Source organism: Eubalaena glacialis, chromosome 3 (assembly GCF_028564815.1).
Source record: "Eubalaena glacialis isolate mEubGla1 chromosome 3, mEubGla1.1.hap2.+ XY, whole genome shotgun sequence".
Lineage (NCBI taxonomy): Eukaryota > Metazoa > Chordata > Mammalia > Artiodactyla > Balaenidae > Eubalaena > Eubalaena glacialis.
The window spans coordinates 166,145,722-166,152,963 of NC_083718.1; positions in this window are offsets into that span (position 1 = coordinate 166,145,722).

A 7,242-nucleotide genomic window follows, 5' to 3' on the forward strand; every position below is an offset into this window, starting at 1 on the left:
TGGAAAAGCTGGGGTTCAAAGCCCCAGCCAAACTCCAAAGCCCGCGTTCTTAACCGTGATGCCTGGTTCGCACTGTGGGAGGGTGGGGGAGCAGGCCTGCGGCTCCCTCTCAGTGTCACAGAGCTTAGGATAGCTTTTAAAGGGAGCGATCAGAGGTCGTCAGGCCATATTTGGTAGCACTGTTCTTGGGGATGGCCTAGGGCCTTGAGGTCTCAGGCTGTTGGGGTGAAACAGAGCCCCAGGCCTTCCCCGAGGTTAGTAGGCAGGCCTGAGATGAGGGGAGTATTGTGCTTGAAGTGTGTCTTGGTCATAAAGGTTAGGACAAGGGTCCTGGGGCACCAGAGCACACGGCCTACCTCCTCCAGCTGGGTTAAGCCGCTGAGGAGAGGAAAGATCACTTTTGTGTCCCCGAGTATGGGGATCCCATCCTTCTCCGAGCCTCTTTACCTCCGCCTCCAGGTACAATTGGGGGCCCCAGGGCAGGCACCCCATTTTGGTCAACTGTATACTCAGCACCCATCAATGCTGGGTCCAGTCACACCAGAGTTTGAGTGAATGAAGGAGAGATTAAGGGAACGAAGGCTGGGCCCCAGATGTAGAAAACGTTGAGTGGTGTCTGGACCCTGCCAAGAAAAGTGAGCTGCACCACCCTTTCCTTCTCCAGGGGGGCCCTTGCCCTTCCTCTCCTCCCAGACCACAACCAACTTCCCAGCAGCTGTTTGTATGGCGTGAGGTTTTGGATATTTCCTTTCCCAGAATTTAACTTGGGCAACGTTACAGGGTCGGCAAGCTGTGGAAACAAAGCCCCCTTGGTGAGTTCTCGCGGTTACAACCCCACGATTGTGTGATGTGCACCCAGGGGCTAAGGGAAGGGAAAGGGCTGAGGGCTGTGAGCTATTGGGAACATCACCTCATCCCCTCCCCAGATGAGCCAAACATACAAGGCCCAGCTACCCAACAGCTGGTCCCCCACCCCTGAAGTTAATTAGCTGTAGATTACATATCCCTTTGCTTTACTATGACTGAGGCTAGGACACCACACCCCGCAACCCCCAGGCTAGGCCATTCCCCATTCATGATGTACTGGCACAGCCAGCAGGATGGGGCAGGTTTGCCTGGCTGTATGGGAGGGCCTGACTAACCGGGGGGGGGGGACGGGGGGGGGCGGGGGGGTTCCCAAAGAGCCTGGGTGGCTGGAGTAGTCCATGCTGGTGGCCTTTGGACTTGGCGCTGCCTGGGCAGAGCTCAAAGGAAAGGCCTTGCTTTGCAGCCTTTGGCCACCAGGGGTCTCCAGACCACCACTGTACTGTCCCAGAGAGTTACTATTGGATCCCTGGTTTTCAGAATTTGCCAGAAGATGCACCTGATGGAGTAAATCTCAGAGGCTGGTCAGAGCCTGAAAGTGCCCCTTTTCTTTAGTCACAACCATGGGACCAGAGAACAAAGCTCACATGGCTGCCTGGCTAAGGGCTTGCCTATTGAACCCAGGGTGCTGGAAAGAACACGTTGGCTAAGAAGTCACTGGCTTCCATTCACACCCCAAACTCTCATGCTGGCCTCCTGAGTTGGACGAGCTAGCTCTGAGCCCTCACCTAACCAACCCCCCCTTACTTCCTGAGTCGAGACCAGAGCACCAGCCCTGTTCCCCTGATGTAAGAGAGTCCTGTTCCTGCCCCGGACTCGCACCAGTGACATTTCCATATTCAGGTTACACCTTTCTCTGGTGGATTGGCTGCGCCTACGTTTGTACTGGGCATCCAGGTCTGAGAAGGAGGTGGCAAGAGAGGCCTGGGAGCAGAAATTGCGCTAAGTAAAGTTACAACAGTCTCCTAACAAGCAGTTCATTGTGAATGGCTGGGGGTGGTGGGTGCAGGAAAAGCATCCTCCCATTCTCCCTCCTGGAGCTTAAGTGCTACCATGTGCTGTTCCCTGGAAGCCAGGGGGCCGGTGGGAGGGGAGGGGAGGGTGGCGGCAGGCGAGGAGCCTCGCTGTTAACCAATCCCCAGCCTTTGATGTAGGGCCAGGCCTGACCCCAGGACAGCCGCTGGTCACTGCCAGGAGAGCTGTGGGATGCAGCGCATTCCTGGGGGCAATTTACGCTTCTGGCGGCAGGAGAGGAAAGTTTCTACTGTGGGGAAGGGGGTGGGGGGAGGGCACTGCAGTAGAGTTGAGGGCTTGGGTGTTGTAAGGAATAATGGAGGGAGCCGAGGCACAGGGCAGCACCCTCCTAACTCAGTCTGGCTCACCTAACCTGCTTGGCTAGAGGCCTCCTCCAGGAAGCATTCTCTGGTGGACCCAGAGCTGGTGAGGGGCAGCACCCTCACCCCCCCACCCTCTGGGCTCTGGGGGCCTGGACTGTCAGCCATGAGGGCATCTAGGACCGAGCCAGGCTAGAGGAGGGCTGGGAAGACGGTGTGATGAGCATGACAGCATGTGTGAGTGAGTGCGGACAAATGTTATTCATAGCAACAGCTAATATTTATTGCAGAGTGACTATGTGCCAGTGCGAGTCTAAGCACTTCACCTGGATTTCTCGTTTAGCACTCACAACAACCCTATCACTATTCCTATTTTGCAGATAAGAAAACTGAGATACACAGCTAATACATAGTATCAATGGACTTAGGACTTGAACCAAAATAGTCCAGTAATGGACACCAAGCTCTTATCCAGTACATTCTGTGTTGCATATGTATGTGTGTGTATTTCAGTGGGTGACTGGTTCCTTGTATTCCTTGGGGAGTGTGTCTGTATGTGAATTCTTTCAGTTAATGGAAATGTAGCCCTGAGCTGGGGGCTGGGGACATGGAGATGCTGGGAGCTTCTATCCATGGGGAAGCAGCTGAAGCCATGTGTGGTGGTGGGGAGGAGAGGAGAGGTTGAAAATAAGAGTCAAGGGTAAGTCCCAGCTCTGCACATAACTTATTAGTTACGTGACTCTGGACAAAGAATTTGAACTCTGAGCCTCAGTTTTTTCATCTGGAAAATGGGGATAATAATGCCTACTTTGCTGACTGTTTTGAGGATAAAACAAAATGAAGTATGTATATTTCCTGGCATAGGCTGAGTGTTCCCTAACTGGCAGTTACGATGAACGTATTAGGGGAATTGTCTTGCAAAATTGCTGTGCGTGGATATGTCAGTGTCTGAGTGTGTGCATATGGAAATTTTGCGAAATCAGGGTCGTGCCTCTATTGTTCATTGCTGTATCCCCAAGCGCCTAGCACTACTTTCAGCATAAAGCAGGTGCTCAATAAATTTTTATTCACTGTTGGCTGAGTGTAAGAATGGAGTGAGGAGGGCCCATAGGGAGAGGGTTGAGTGGGCAGTGTGGGCTTCCACCGGGACCAGCTACATATTTTTTTTTTAATATGTATTTATTTATTTATTTGGTCACACCAGATCTTAGTTGCGAAAGGCGGGCTCCTTAGTTGTGGCTCCAGGGCTTCTTAGTTGCGGCTCCAGGGCTCCTTAGTTGTGGCATACGAACTCTTAGTTGTGGCATGCACGTGGGATCTAGTTCCCTGACCAGGGATCGAACCCAGGCCCCCTGCATTGGGAGCGTGGAGTCTTATCCACTGCGCCACCAGGAAATTCCCCCAGCTACATATTTTATCGGGCTCAGTGCAAAATGAAAATGCAGAGCCCCTGATTCAAAAATTATCATGAATTTCAAGATGACCCACGAGGGCTTCCCTGGTGGCGCAGTGGTTGAGAGTCTGCCTGCCAATGCAGGGGACACAGATTCAAGCCCTGGTCTGGGAGGATCCCACATGCCGCGGAGCGACTAGGCCCGTGAGCCACAATTGCTGAGCCTGCGCGTCTGGAGCCTGTGCTCCGCAACAAGACAGGCCGCAATAGTGAGAAGGCCCGCGCACCGCGATGAAGAGTGGCCCCCACTTGCCGCAAATAGAGAAAGCCCTCGCACAGAAACGAAGACCCAACACAGCCATAAATAAATAAATAAGTAAATAAATAAAATTAAAAAAAAAAAAAAAAAAGGTGACCCACAAGAACATAAAACCAAGCCCTTCCGAGCTACAGGCCCATGAAGCCAGCCCCGGCCTCCCCTTGCCTTTGAGCATCGCCAGCCCCCAGCCCTCCCCCAGCCCAGCTGTTCAGGAGGGAGTATAAGGAGGCTCCACCCAGGCCTGCCGTGCTTCCCAGGCTGTCTGAGGGAAGGTGAGGAAGGGGAAGGATTGCTCAGCGTGAGCAGGCCAGGGAGGGACTCAGTGACCTGCAGACCTTTCCCCCAAGGAGCCCTTCCTGAGCCAGGCCAGGCCTGAAAGCAGTCCTCTGCCCTCCATCCCTCTAGGAGCTCACCACCCCACCCCACGCCACTGACCAAACCACCAAGCAGGCCACTGGGTGGTCTGGGCACATGTGGTCACATTTAGACATTGATTGAAGCAAAATTGTTATAAGATTAGAATATTTAAGGTAACTTTAATTTCCGCAGCATTACCTGGATTTTTGAGGATGGGGCTGAGAGATCCCCTGGGGTAGAAGTGAGGAGAACCGTGGGGCCTGCGGGAGGAGTCTTCATTTCCGTAGTTCTGTAAGAGAGGCCTCTGGCAACTGAAAAGAAAGAAGGAGGGCTAGACAGAGGGAAGCACTTTCCAGGAATTGTAGAACCAAGAGTCTGTAGTCCCCAAGCAGATACGGAAAGTCAGGCGTGGGCATGGGGGTGTGCAGAATCACCAAGGCCCTGGTGGAGCAGCAATTTACCAACACCACGCCCCCTCCCCAGACTATTTGCACACCCCAGGCACACATCTGTGCAAACATCCCTCTCTCCCATCATCTTGCCAGACAGATGGAAGGGGTGGCAAGAGGAAGGTTCCAGCCAGGCCCTCCCCAGGCTCCAACCTAGGGTGGTTGGAGCCCAGTGTTTTCTCATTGACAGATCAAGAGAGAAATTTAGAAGGAATGGGAGAATCATGGTAACAGTAATAACAATTGCTAACATTTACTGCGTCATTACTCTGTGCCAGGATTGTATTAAACTCTTTATATTCACTGTTTCTAAGAGGCCCTATAGCATGGTGGGAAAGGGGAAGACTGGGGAGCCAGCTTGCTTGGAGTCAATTCCCAGCTCATCCACTTCCTAGCTACGTGACCATGGGTGAGTCAGTTAACCCATCTGTGCCTCAGTTTTCCCATCTACAAAGTGGGGACAATTCTTATACGAATCGCAAAGGGTTGGTGTGAGGATTAAATGAACTAATCCATTAGAAGTGCTCACAATAGTGCCTGGCATGGAGTAAGAGCCCTGCAAGGGTTAGCTGTTGCCATTAGGGACTATCATTATCCCCCTTTTAAAGAGGAGGAATTTGAGGTTTGGAGAAATGAGGTCACTTGCCCACAGTCAGGTGACAGAACTGCAGATCCAAACCCAGGTCTACTTGACTCCTCAGCCTGTGCTCTGAACCACCAGGTGGGTGCCAGCATCGGCTCTGCCAGGGGCTGTGCTAAGCAGGTTACATGCCTCGTCTGGTTCAGTTTAACCAGCCACCCCATTTCATACCCCTGCTCAGGCCTAGAACAGTCCTTGAATCCTCTCTGGGCAGCTTCTGATTCCTGTGGCTGAGGAAAATGAAGCCCAGAGAGGGGCAGCAACTTGTCCAAGGCCACACAGCAGGCGACCACAGGCAGGGCCGACCCACTGATATCTAGGCACTACCAGAGACAGACCAAGGATGGAAGCCCTGGCAGGTGGGATGGGGAACCGGGCTGGAAGTCTGGCCTGGCCTAGCCTAAACGTGAGCCTTGGCTGGAAAGTCTGCAACCTCTGGCACCCAGACACTCATTTCCTGTCTTGAGGTTTGCTGTGCAAAGAGCTGGTAGAACAGGAGGCAGCTGTGGCAGGGTCATGGCAAGACTGTCTCAGCCTCTGTTGGGGGATGGGTAGCTGAGGCTCACCTTGGGGGTCCGGTGAACACCAGGGGCCACAGGACAACAGGACAGGGCCAGACTTGGCCTCCTAGGGCCGGTTGAAAGGAGAAGGAGCTGGAGCCCTCCCTAACTGCAGGGCATTCAGCATGGGGAGAAAAGAGGGGCTGGGGACATGTGTGCCACATAGAACCAGGCAGGGGGGCCTCAGGAAAGTTTAAAGGGTGAGTCAGGAGAATCGGGTGGGATCACGTAGGGGAGTATGTTGCAGCAACTGTGTGCGTGGAGCCCATGGGAGCCCCTTCCCGGGCACAGTGCACCGCCTCACTTGCCTGCTTGCTTCACCAGCGCCCCCTTCACTGAGCTCCCCCCCAAGAACAGCTCACACTCAGAGCTAAGAGCTCGACATGGATTAATGGATTTAATCCTCACAACAAGCCTATGAGAGCTTTTCAGATGAGGAAACTGAGGCTCCAGAGGTTAGGTAACTTGCTCAAGACACGCAGCTGGTGAATGGTGGCTCTTGGACTTGAACCCAGGCAGCCTAACTCCAGAGTCCCTGCCGCTTAGCTCCCACCCTCTCCCTGAACGCTCACCCCCATCTGATCCCCATCAAGGGCCTGGTTTTCACACCAGCTCTGGGGGAGGGCCACAGCTCTCCACCCCAGCCAGTGTCCCCTTAGGTACCCCGCCAACCAGGCCCCCTCCCCTTCCTCGGACAGTGCCCCAGCCTGGCTCCCCTGCTGTCCCTCTGAGCGGCTCAGGCCAGGAGGCCAGACCCAAAGACCCGTTGCAATCCCCCCAATCTGAGGGCTAGGATGGGAGTGGGCCCAGACTCTGGAGGTGGGTGAGGATGGGAGGCCCCATCGAGGAGTGGCAGGGCTGGTGTGTACCTTGGCAGGGGGACAGCAAAGTGGGAGGCCTTTGGAGGGCAGGCGGTAGGAGGGTGAGGGGGCCATGGAGGTGGGCCCAGACCCAAAGACAGACAGCCGTGGGCCCTCCCTGCTCCTTTTCTGGACCTGTGGAGGGTCTTTCCCACTTAGACCAGACACACACACACACACACACACACACACACACTCACACCCTCACCCCAAACCCCCTTCCAAACTCCCCTACTGCCCTTGCTGCCTCCGCTTTCTCCCCTGTGGCTGCTCCTTTGGCCTCTGCAGCCTGACCCCTGCCCCTGCCCCTGCCCTCCACCTCAACCACCAGCCCCTAACTGCCAGTCCCAAAGGACTGTGACATCTTGACCCTGGGGGCCTCCCTGGACTTCTAGAAACACCCTGTCTTTGCTTTCTGAGTTACTGCTCTCTTGGTTTCCCCCCACCTCCCAGCCCCACCTTCTAG